This window comes from Rhinatrema bivittatum, unplaced genomic scaffold (genome assembly GCF_901001135.1).
Source record: "Rhinatrema bivittatum unplaced genomic scaffold, aRhiBiv1.1, whole genome shotgun sequence".
Classification (NCBI taxonomy): Eukaryota; Metazoa; Chordata; class Amphibia; order Gymnophiona; family Rhinatrematidae; genus Rhinatrema; species Rhinatrema bivittatum.
In genome coordinates, this window is record NW_021821177.1 from 57914 (window position 1) to 70973 (window position 13060).

Genomic DNA, 13060 nt, shown 5'->3' on the forward strand with positions numbered 1-13060 from the left:
AAATCTGGGGTTGGCACGCAAAGTGGTGCACAATAGTGCACCTTGCGTGCACTGAGCCCTTCGGGGGCCCTGCTGGCTTCTCCCGTTCCCTCCAAGGGGAGGGAACTTTCCTTCCACCTCCCCACCTTCCCATTCCTTCCCCTACCTAACCTGCCCCCAAGCCCTACCTAAGCCCCCCCCTAATCTTTATAAGCTGTGCCTGCCTCCGGGCAAGTGTAGGTTGCGCGCGCCGGCTGAAGGTCGGCCCGCGATGCTGGGCACAGCGGCAAATGGCCGCTGAGCCTGGAGGCTCAGGCACCACCCCCTCACCTCCCCCATCCCGCCCCTTTTTTCAAGCCACGGGACTTACATGTGCACCGCCGGGCCTTTTGAAAATAGGCCCGGCGTGCATAGGGCTTTGAAAATCTGCCCCTAAGAGAAAAATATTTTTCTCCAATTAGTTTAAATGTGCTACTTGTTAACTTCATGGAGTGGCCCCTAGTCCTTCTATTATCCGAAAGAGTAAATAACCGATTCACATTTACCCTTTTCTAGACCTCTCATGATTTTTAAAGACCTCTATCATATCCCCCCTCAGCCATCTCTCCTCCAAGCTGAACAGCCCTAATCTCTTCCCCCTTTATATTTTGGTCACCCTTCTCTGTACCTTCGCCATTGCAATTATATCTTTTTGAGATGCGGTGATCAGAAGTGTACAAAGTACTCAAGGTGTGGGTCTGACCATGTAGCAATACAGAGGCATTATGACATTTTCTATTTTATTCACTATTCCCTTCCAATAATTCCTAATATTCAGTTGGCCTTTTTGTCTGCCACAGCACATTGAGCTGATGATTTCAATGTCTTATCCTCTATGACACGTAGATCATTTTCCTGATGGTAGCTCCTAATATGGAACCTAAAATTGTGTAACTATAGTATGGATTATTCTCCCTGTATGCATCATCTTGCACTTGTCCATATTAAATTTCATCTGACATTTGGATGCCCAATCTTCCTGTCTTGCAAGGTCCTCCTGCAATTTATCATAATCTGCTTGTGATTTAACTACTCTGAATAATTTTGTACTATCTGCAAATTTGATTACCTCACTCGTCATATTCCTTTCCAGATCATTTATAAAATATATTGAAAAGCACCAGTCCAAGTAAATTCCCTGAGACACTCCACTGCTAATCCATTTAATCCTACTGTTTCCTGTCTTTTAACCAGTTTGTAATCCACAAAAGGACATCACCCTATTCCATGACTTTTTAGTTTTCTTAGAAGCCTCTCATGAGGGACTTTGTCACATGCCATCTGAATATCCAAATACACTACATCTACCTGTTCACCTTTATCCACGTTTATTAACCACATCAAAAAAGTGAAGCAGATTTGTGAGGCAAGTCTTGCCTTGAGTAAATTCATGCTGGGTTCCATTAAACCATGTCTTTCTATATGCTCTGTGATTTTGATCTTTAGAATAGTTTCCATTATTTTTCCTGGCACTGAAGTCAGTCTCACTGGTCTATAGTTTCCTGGTTCCCTTTTTAAATATTGGGGTTACATTGGCCACTCTCCAGTCTTCAGGTACAATGGATGATTTTAATTATAGGTTACAAATTTTAAGTAAATGATCTGAAATTTCATTTTTGAGTTCCTTCTGAACCCTGGGGTGCATATCATCCGATCCAGGTTATTTGCTATTCTTTAGTTTGTCAATCTGGCCTACTACAACCTCCAGGTTCATAGTGATTTGGTTCAGTTCATCTGACTTATCACCCTTGTAAACCATCTCTAGGACTGGTATCTCCCCAACATCCTCATTAGTAAAAACAGAAGCAAAGAATTAGTTTTGCCTTTCTACAATGACCTCATCTTCCCTAAGAGCCCCTTTAACCCCTCGTTCATCTAACAGTCAACTGACTCCCTCACAGGTTTCTTGGTTGGGATATATTTAAAGATTTTATTAAGAGCTTTTGCCTCTACAGCCAACTTCTTTTCAAATTCTCTCTCAGCCTGCCTTATCAGTGTTTTACACTTAACTTGCCAATACTTATGCTTTTTCCTGGTTGAGAACCACTGACATAGACTATCTTAATGAAATATTTATTTATTTAAAATATATTTTAACCTTCTATTCTTCCTTTGTTTACTATTGGAAAAAAGTGAAAATATGACCAAATAAAACTTTTTCAGCTGGTATTTACTGCTCATGAGTTGTGTTTCATTTCTTATGAAAACATGTATTTGTTTCTGTAGGTTTGTCCATCTGTCTGTATCTGTCTTCACACATTTTAGTAATATAAAATACAGTACTGAGAAAAGAGTTTGTGAAGCCCCCTAGAAAGGTCTGGATTTTCACATAATTTATGCTCAAAACATGATTAGATCCTAATGTAAACCCTCATAAGAGAGAAAGATACCCCCCCAATGAACAAAAGACTGACAAAAAGGATATATTTTGATTATTTGTTCAACAAACGATTCAACAATAAACATATTTGCATGAAAATGTAAGTGAAACCTTCATTCAGTAACTGGTGGCAGCTCCATGAGCAGCAATAACTAAATGTTTCCTGTAACTGATCAGCTTCTCACGCTGCTCGAGTACTTTTGGCCCATTCTTCCACCCAGCATTATTTCAACTCTGTGACGTTTGAGGGCTTTCTTGCATGAAAAGCTTACATCAGGTCTTGCCACATTTCAATAAGCTTTAGGTCGGGACTTTGATTTGGTCAATCCAAAAGACAATCTTCGTCTTCAGCCACACGGTAATAACATTATTTACATTTTTAGGGTTGTTGCCTTGCTGCATGACCCACGTTTGGCTCAGTTTCAGCTTATGAACGGATGGACTGAAATTTTCCTCTAAACATTTTCCGATATAAATTAGAATTCATGGTTTCACCATACATTCTAGGTCCTGATACAGTAAATCAGCTCCACAACATCTCTCTAGTACTGTGCTTGAAAGTTGGGATTAGGTTCTTACTTTAGAAGGCAGTGTTTGTTTTTTACAAAACAAAAAAATGCATTATTGCGACCAAAAAGTTCTATTTAAGACTTACCTGTCCACAGAACATTATTCCCGATGCCGTGTGGGTTATCCAGATACTCTTTGGTGACCCTAAGGCAGATAGCAATACTATTGGAGAACAGCAGTTTCTTCCTAGCTATACTCCCATATACACTATTCCTATTCATTTATTTCTGATGGTTGATGCATGAATCCTCCTATCAGCGACAGCGACAGAATCCTGCAGATCTTAAAATGTTAGTCTTTGTCACTCCGTGGATGATTTTCTAGTTTACTAATGAGGCGATCTTTGCAGCAGGATTACTCCTGGGTACAGTTACTCTAATCTTCAATTTTTCCATTTGTAGACTGACAGAAGATGGCTGGAACCCTAAATATTTAGAAATGGTCTTTTAACACTGTCCAGACAGATGACCATCAGCTACTCCTTTTTGTAGGTCCTCTGAATTTTCTTTTCATGATGGCATGATGAGTTCCAATTAAATTTTACGGTGAAGAGCAAATTCAAAATCTTTGGACTTTTATATAGGACAGGCTGCCTGTACATAGTCATGCAGACTTACTCTGAAGGATGGATTACTTGTTACCCAATTATTTAAGCACCTGATTTTAATTAGGCAATTAATTATGCAAAAGAAACTAAAGGTTCAGTTACAACTTCACACTGATTATGAATTAGTCTTACTGATCCTTTCTACTTTATTGTGACTCAAAAATAAATAATTGTCTAATGTATATCATTTTTATTGCAAAAGAAAAAGACTGGTTTCAAACAAAAGTATCATGGTAAGAACTTGTGATTCTTATTATTACTTGAGGTTTACAAACTTTTTCTCAGCAATGTGAGAGTATAACCTAAAACTAAAATGAGACCATTTGCATTCAGAAAAAGTATCTATAATGATTTACCTGTTTATATATTGCATGATAGTGCAGATACTGTTTTTTGTAGCTTTCACTGCTGCACAAGGCTGCTTACAACCTGTCACAATGTAGCTCCTCCCACTCGGCCAGAGCACCATGCACACTAAATACTGTACTATTTGAGCTTATTGGAGGCTCAATTAAAGTACTGATATGATTACTAAGCATGCCTACTTTGTGTCACGCTGAAGTGTACGTCTCAATCTTATGCATTTGGAAAGGCAGAATTAGGCATTCAGCATGGCGAACTGCTAGTTCCCTACTAATTAAGAGCACCTCAACATATGTACATACATAATAGCAGTGGACTAACCTATTAGGTTCCACTAAAAGCCTATATGTGAATTCTAAAATTTGTCAGGGCACATGCAGGCACAATCCTTTCATAAACTCAGAATAAAATCACATTGATATGATTTGCTAAGGCACCAATGATTTGGTATCCTTAAAGCCAGTATGGGCCCCTTATGGCTTGTTCTCACAAAACATTAGTTGGATTAACCCATTATTATAACAGACTATATATTGGGCAAGGAAACTCTAGAGCAGGGGTGGGCAAGTCCGGTCCTCGAGGGCTGCAAACCAGTCGGGTTTTCAGGATACCCCTAATGAATATGCATGAAATAGATTTGCATACAACTGAGGCAGTGTGTATGCCGGTCTCTCTCATGCATATTCATTAAGGATATCCTGAAAACCCGACTGGTTTGCAGCCCTCGAGGACCGGACTTGCCCACCCCTGCTTTAGAGCAAAGGGACCATCAGCCTGTTCAAATAAGATTTTATAAATGTTTAAACCTGACTTGTACCATTGCTCAGTTTCATTAGCCCATTATGCCTATCTCAAACATTTATTTAATAAGACCCCTAATAATACAACATCTATATATATTAAATCTGTTGCTTTTTAAATTACTACAGATACAATAGTCAATTAATAGGTACAATTTTAACAGTGCCTCTGATAGGAAAAGTATTTTTCTTAATATTTTTCTATCCTTGATTTAACAGGCCATCTGTCATTCAGCCACAGTCTAATGCTGGTTGTGCCATGCAGTCGTAGCCCAACGCTAGCCTGTGTGCACACATGGCTGGGGTGTGCACATGCACATCCACATCCAAGCCATTGGCCTAACGAGCAGGGCATGAAGCTGTCGTGTGCAGCATGGCTCATGGGGGAACCGAGAACCCATGAGCCACAGAAGAGGTTGCAGTGGCAGCATTCAAGGACACAGGAGGCGGGCAGCATGGTACACACTTGCCACAGTGGCAGCAACAAAGCAGCCTGGCTACCAATGAAGGACGCACTGCACGAGCTGAACAGAAGCCCTGGCAGCTGAAGCGGCAGGAACAAACTGTGCAGAAGTGGAGCAGCTGATGGAAAAGACACCACCCATGACCGAAATGGCAGGCACGTGTGCACAATTTTAAATTAGCATTTGCACACGTGCCACGCGCTTACGTGTGCAAATGCTGCTTCTCCCCACCTAAGTGGTAGGATTTTTGGACATGCAGGTGGAAGCCATTACCAGTTTTCCCTGTTTATTCCCAGTTCACTTCCAAACCCCACTAGTTTAAGCCTCCCTTCTCCCCGTTAGTACCTATGTTTAAAACCCCGCTGATCTGCCTACATCGTTTTTGTTTGACTACCTACACGCTATCCATAGCAGAAGAAATGTTACGCAGCAGGGAAGCCCAGTGCGCGCATAAGCATTTCTGTACAAATTTCAAGGTGAAATGGTGAAAACCAGGAACTCCTATACCCTGCCCCACCACTTTTTTTTTTTTAAATCTTTATTAAAATTTTCAAAATTTAAACAGTACTAGTCACATCAATCAGTAACATCAAAAAGCCATATCCCCGAACCCCTCCCCGTCCCACCCCCTCCCCTGCAGTAGGAAGAAAACCCTGAACAAAAGTCCCCTTCTACATGTCCTGTGGAGGTCGCACAGACTCGTGGCATTGGTGGGTAATCGACCTTTGAAGAATAGCTCTCTTGTACTCTGGGAGCGACCACCAGAGCTTATGCCAGATGGAGAAGCATGTCGACCGTTTCGCCGGCCCTTGAGTCTGCGCTGTCCTGAGTTCATATTGGCATAATGTTTCCAGTCTAGCATGCCACTGTGCCTTTGTCGGCCTCTCTTTTTTAATCCACATGAACAGAATAGTTTGAACCGCTGTGAGCAAGGCTTTATTCAGAAACGGTTGGTCCACCTCTGGCAACAATAGAATATGCAACAACGGCATACGCAACAGACATAATTTGAGGTCCCTGGGGATCTGAGTTTGCAAAAGCTCTCCCAATCTACCTAGTACCCTCCTCCCAAAAGAACCCCAGGTGCTCACATTCCCACAGACTGTGTATAAAGGAACCCCTGTGGGCCTCACACTTCAGACATAGGTCGGAGTCAGATAATTTAGCCACATACCTTTGCCATTGGGAGATATACATGCAGTGTAACAACTTAAACCCCATCTCTCTTAGAATTACATTTTCAGAGACTTTATAACAGCTTTCCAAGAGCTTACCAATGTTCGACAAGGATATGTATACATCGGCATGTATTACCCATTTATTCTGTATAGCTAGCAGGGCCGAAGAGTCATGCACTTCGTTTAAGGCTCTTGAGAAAGCAGCACAAGAATGACTGGTCTTGTAGCCAGGGTTTATGATATTATCTAGCTTGTTCCATTGAGCCCTATTATACTGGAGCCCAAACATGGTAGCTACATAGTGCCTGATTTGCAGGTATGCAAAGAAATCAGTTTTGGGTATGTCATATAATTCTTGAAGCTCTGTAAAGCTCCACAAGGTCTCTGTCTGTGGGGCAAATAGCTGATGTATACTTCTCAGACCCTTAGCCCCCCAAGTCTGAAACACCGACCCCGAAATACGAGGGGTAAATTGTGGGTTACCACATAACGGCATATAAGGTGTCAAGCATGTCCCCAGTCTTAACTTGTTATGGCAGAGAAATCGCCACGCCTGCCGACCCGATGCCAAGATCAAACCTTTACATTGGTTCGGTATCTGCGAGGCCTGGATTTGAATAAGGGACATGGGGCTATATGGACTGCACCTGTGCTTCATAAACTCGATACAAGTATATTTCCCCGTACCCTGCAGCCAATCTCTAATGTGGCGTAATATACAAGCCAAATTGTAGTCTCTCCAGCTCAGACACGCCAGTCCCCCGTGGGCTTTGTCTAACCGCAACGTGTCCAGGGAGATACGGGCTCTGCGTCCATGCCATAGGAATTTGCGCACCGTTTTGTTAATTTGCACTATATCCCTCGAGGTTAACCAAATTGGGATTTGTTATAATATGTACAGCCACCGTGGTAGTTCCAACATTTTTAACGCAGCGAAAACTCACCCTTGATGAGCGAAAATATAGGCGCTGACCAGATAAGAGCCTCCACACCACTGCAATAAGCCCTAGACTGACGGCGATGTCCGTGAAGCCGACGCGAAAAGAGAAAGCAAAACCGCCGGGAGCAGACCACAAAATGGCCACCACTTTTTTTTGGAACTTTTCATTTGTACACGGGTGGCTTTTAAAATCTGCTCAGTGCGTGATTGCCTGACTTGTGCGTGCATCTCCCAGGTTTGGCGCTAATCAGGCTTTTTTTTTTTTCATTATTGAATTTTCACATATTGATACAATGATAAAAAAAATACAGGAAAAGATGGGAATCATACAACTAATGAACACCATAAATTCAATACAGGGAAAGAAAACAGCAAATTACCCAACCTAAAGTCCACATAACTGGGGAGAAATAATAGGCAGCAGAGGTGTCTAAAATCATGAGAGGTCTAGAACGGGTAGATGTGAATCGGTAATTTACTCTTTCGGATAATAGAAAGACTAGGGGGCTCTCCATGAAGTTAGCATGTGGCACATTTAAAACTAATCGGAGAAAGTTCTTCTTCACTCAACGCACAGTTAAACTCTGGAATTTGTTGCCAGAAGATGTGGTTAGTGCAGTTAGTGTTGCTGTGTTTAAAAAAGGATTGGATAAGTTCTTGGACCAGAAGTCCATTAACTGCTATTAATTAAGTTCACTTAGGGGTAGATTTTTAAAAAAAGCGCGTTCGCGTACTTTTGTTTGCGCACCAGGCGCACCAGGTGCTGCATGGATTTTATAAGATATGCGCGTAGCCATGCGTATCTTCTAAAATCCTGGATCGGCGCGCGTAAGGCTGCCGATTTTGGGCCGAAAAAGTGCCGATTTTGGGCCAAAATCGGAGCGGCCTCGGAGGGAACTTTCTTTCGCCCTCCCCTCACCTTCCCCTCCCTTCCCCTACCTAACCCCCCCCTCCCTTTATCCACGGATTTACGCCTCCCGGAGGGAGATGTAAATCCACGCGCACCGAGACTCGATCCGGGGGTGGTTCCGGAGGGCGCGGCCACGCCCCCGAAACGCCACGGGCCAAAACCACGCCCCCGGTCCCCGCCCCAAAACGCCACGTCATCGGGTCCCGCCCCCTCGACACGCCCCCTTCCAAAAACCCGGGACCTACGCGCGTCCCGGGGCTCTGCGCGCGCCGGCGGCCTATGGAAAATAGGCGCGCCGGCGCGCAAGGCCCTGCTCGCGTAAATCCGGGTGGATTTACACGAGCAGGGCTTTTAAAATCCGCCCATTAGAGAATAGCCACTGCTATTACTAGCAACGGTAACATGGAATAGACTTAGTTTTTGGGTACTTGCCAAGTTCTTATGGCCTGGATTGGCCACTGTTGGAAACAGGATGCTGGGCTTGATGGACCCTTGGTCTGACCCAGTATGGCACGTTCTTATTTTCTTAAATATTGAGTGCTGCATGAAAAAAAGACTGCAGCTACTCAGCACTTTTGATTTCATCTAACAAAAAGTTCTCTAAACGGGCTGGATCAATAAAAATAACTGGTTTCTATTGAAATTCATGCTTGTGCTTTATAAATTCACCTTTATGCATTTTCAGGTCATCAGTTTTGAGGGGCTCTCCCACTAGTTAATATATAAGTATGGCTTTGATTTTAAGTGTTTATAAATTGTAAATTTAGGTGTTCATTTTCCAGCTCATTAGGAGGTTCTTTAGAGGAGTCAAAAATCAGGGTTTAGCTGTGTTTTTGCGGCACAGGTACTAGCTTCGGGTACCTTTTCTGACTGAATTAAACATTTCCATTAGAGCAGGTTAGGAGTTGTTAGCATGAAAAATGCACAAAAAGAAAGTGGAGGATCCAGGGTAGGCAAAGGGTGGATGAGAAAGTACAAGGGGACGTGGAGTTTTTTAGGTATTTATCAGAAGCCCTGTATATATAAAAGATAAATGGAAGGACCACCTATTTAACATCTAATGATACAACAGATGCAGACTTTCGAGGTTAGAGAAATTATGATCTTAGTTTAACAGAACATTGTTTAGAAACATAGAATATGCTTAAATAAAGCTTTAAAACATTTATTCAATCATGGTCATAAATAATATTGTACATATAACCTATGTATTGCAAGATGAAGTACAGCTAAAGTAGCAACTAAAAGGTAAATTTTAAAAGCCTTGCATAGGCAAAAACAGCCACAGCACTTTGCTACAGCTTCCTGTTAGGTGCAGGAGTCTGGAGAGAGATAGAGAGAGAGCCTCTTTATAGTGCTCAGTCTGATACTCTATACATGGACCATTGTAAGGGGGCATTTTATTTCATTCGGGGTAAGTTTTCGGGAGGTGGGTTGGGGTTAGTGGTGTGTTGTTACAGACACATTCAGAGGTATCCATTGTAAAATTCACATCATTAAAGATTTTTTTTTTTTTTACCTTATAAGTAATGAAAATTCTACAAAGAGGAGTTGATCTGTACACTGCAGACTCTGCTAGCTTGCACTGTACAAATCAACACCTTTTCATCACTTATAAAGTCAAAATCTTTAATGATGTAAATTTTACAATGGATACCTCTGAATGTAACAATCCCCCCACCCCCCGACCCCAACCCACCTCCCCAAAACCTACCCCGAATGAAAAAAATGCCCCCTTACAATGGTCCATATATAGAGTACCAGACTGAGCCTTATAAAGAGGCTCTCTCCGCCCACCCCCCAACATACTCACCAGACTCCTGTGCCTAACCAGGAGCTGTAGCAAAGTGCCGCACGTAACATATGTGCAGAGAGCTGTAGACAGTGCGCCCAGGTTATAAAATACCATGTCTTTTTGTGTGGCGAGAGTTTAAATAAAAATCTTATCAAATCGTAGGCCAATGTTTTCAGTTTTATTTATATTTTTTAAAAAAAACTCTGTCTTAAGAATTGTCAGTGGTAATTATGCTGACACTGATATCGCCACTAGATTTTTTTCTAACAGTAAAATAAGTGGAATTTACAGAACAGATGATAATCTGATTATTTCAAAATTTCAATTTGTAAGTTAAATGTCAAAGCAATGGCTTGTCTGTGGAAGATTTATTTATATCACATGAAAATATATTTTAATCATTTTTATTTACATATTAGACTATGTCATTGACATCACAAAAGTTCCTCTGTTATGTCTGTTGCTTTGTGTCATGCAGTAAACATTATATCTTAGCATTTAATCCATATTATTAACAAAATTGTCATGAAAAGTAGTTAATGATATTTAAATTGGTAAATCATTTGAAAGGAGCAGTATGAAACTGCATAGCACACCCATAAAAATCCTTACCTTTTGCCTGAGGATGTTTATGTACTCTGTTGATTTTCTGATTATCTCATAGGATCAAAAATAGAACCATGTCAGTGTCTAATTCCCATAACGAACTGCTGGTGTTGACGGCACACTAATTCAGATCTGGTGAAGACAAGCTTGAATTGCAAGCAAAGGGACACAAAATACTAGAGGCTCAATATTTTTTAGACTAATTTTGCCATAGGCACTTAATTTTTATTTTCTGTTTTTATAGGTGCCACTCTGTAGGCTGCCTCAAGCGTAGTGCCAAGGGTCAACTGAGTTAACAAAATGATGCTACATAAAAATAAGGAAAGAGAGAAAGAGGCTGGGGAAATGAGGGAGTCTAGACATCTGGATGTGTTAAGTGGACCAGTACTTTTTTCAGTCACTGCTGCTTATCCACATTTGTCAATTCACAGGGTGAGTTTGAATTTGCAGCTTGAAGAGCTCAGGTGAGGGAAAAACAAAGGCATTGATAGCTCCAGCTCCTAGGAGGGTGAGTTTAAAGTCATAATTGACTGTTTCTGAAGGCTCCCACTTCTAAAGACTGTGTGCACGCAGAAAAGGGTCCCATTGCACGTGACCCCAAACACACGGCAAATTCTGGAGATCTGGACTCAGAGCACGGAGAAAGTCTAGGGAAAGGGAAGGATGTTCTGCAGTCTTACAGCTGCTGTTTTATGGGGGATGCCTGTTAGGCGCAGGAAGGATGCAGTGTCGCTCAGAAAGATGATACCCTGGGAAGGGAACGAGAGAGCAGAGAAACATTTGGTTACTAGAGAGGGCTGGAGATTACAGTGGCTACTAAAAAGGGGGCGAGCGGCTGGGCAGAGTGAGGAGAAAGAGAAGGAAAAATATGGGAGTGGCTGAGAGGAATGGGGTAAGCATTCCTACATGTATTTCACTTAGCTCCTGCAAAACTCATAAGTCAACAATTCTAAGGTTAAGGTACCTACCTGCAAAAGTTGCTTTTAAAATCCAAGCAAGAGTATTGTACAAAAAAGGAAAATTAGAACAGTTCTAAAGTGCCTTCTTAAAACATATTTTTGAGGACAGATACACACATTGTTTACACAATACCAAATATTTACTGATAACTGGTGGTAAAACTTTATTATTCAAGTTTAGAAGTAACAGACATCTTTGCTGCCTGAATATTTTTTTTCATGAAATACACCGTTTGTGAGTAGAAATGAACATGCACTAAGAAATCCCATCTCCCCTACCCCTCTGCAAAAAAACAAAACAAAACAAAACAAAAACAAACCTTCCATGTATTATAAAGACAGAATGGCCAACATAGGAGCGTTAAACCAGGACAAGAAATTCAGATTCATTCTGAATTAAGGACATTTTCTGCTGGTGTGTATAGGTGCAAGTACAGTTTGCATTGGCATTTAAAATACTAAAAATGAACCATACACTGACATATTAAGATGTTGCATCTCTCCTAGTAAATTTTAAACAATATTTAGTTAGTAGCAATGTGCAAGGGTACAGTGTTACTGAATTGTTTTACCAGTGAAGTAGTTTATCTTTTCACTAATCAGTGGTGTCATTCACAGAAGAGATTCATTTTATTCATTAGCGGTATAAAAAGTAATTTTATCATTAACGGGAGATGTATGCAAGGCAAAAGAGTGAACAGAACTTACTAGCATGACTTCTAGTACCGTGTTTTAGTGAGGCAGATGGGCCTCATGGCCAGGACAGGTGGTGGAAGGAGGAAGGAAAGGTCTGAGGGACAGACCTCATGGTTTGAACCATATGGAGAGCTGCAGGGGAAGAAAGTGAAAGAGAGGTCCCTTTGGCTTAACCATAAACAGGAGTTCTGTGGCTTCTTGCTTTTTTGCCAACTAGCTGACTAGTTCACCTGCCCTTTACTGTTTGTACCGACTGTTGCGTCTTGCTGTAACAACTTTGTAAAAAAGGGATGGAATACCTGAGTGGGGTTGACTTGCAGGGTAGTGTCAGCCCTAAGGTGACTGGCTATGATTGGATAGAGTCATATACACTATAGAATCCTTGCTGGGGTTTGGACCAGTAGGCCTGGGACATATTCTGGGGCATAGCAGATGGCCTACTAGGGAAAACTGGTGAGTTTATCAAGTTGTATCAGCCTGTGCATTTACTGTCAATAAAGCTGTGAACTTCGATTCTCACATGGTATCGTGTTTATTTTTTGGGTTGAGATTATGAAATATATTATAAAGGTGAGATGTTTAGGGAGAAGCTCAAATTGTTCAGGCGGTCCATGCTATTAATATTCCAATATTAATGATGTTGGAAACGTATCTTACAGTACACTTACCAGTTTACAGAAAACATGGGGCTTTTCTTATTTTTCATTAGAAAATACATTGTCCTCTCTTTTTCCAAATAACCCTTGGTTAATCTTTGGTTCAACTGGAAAACAC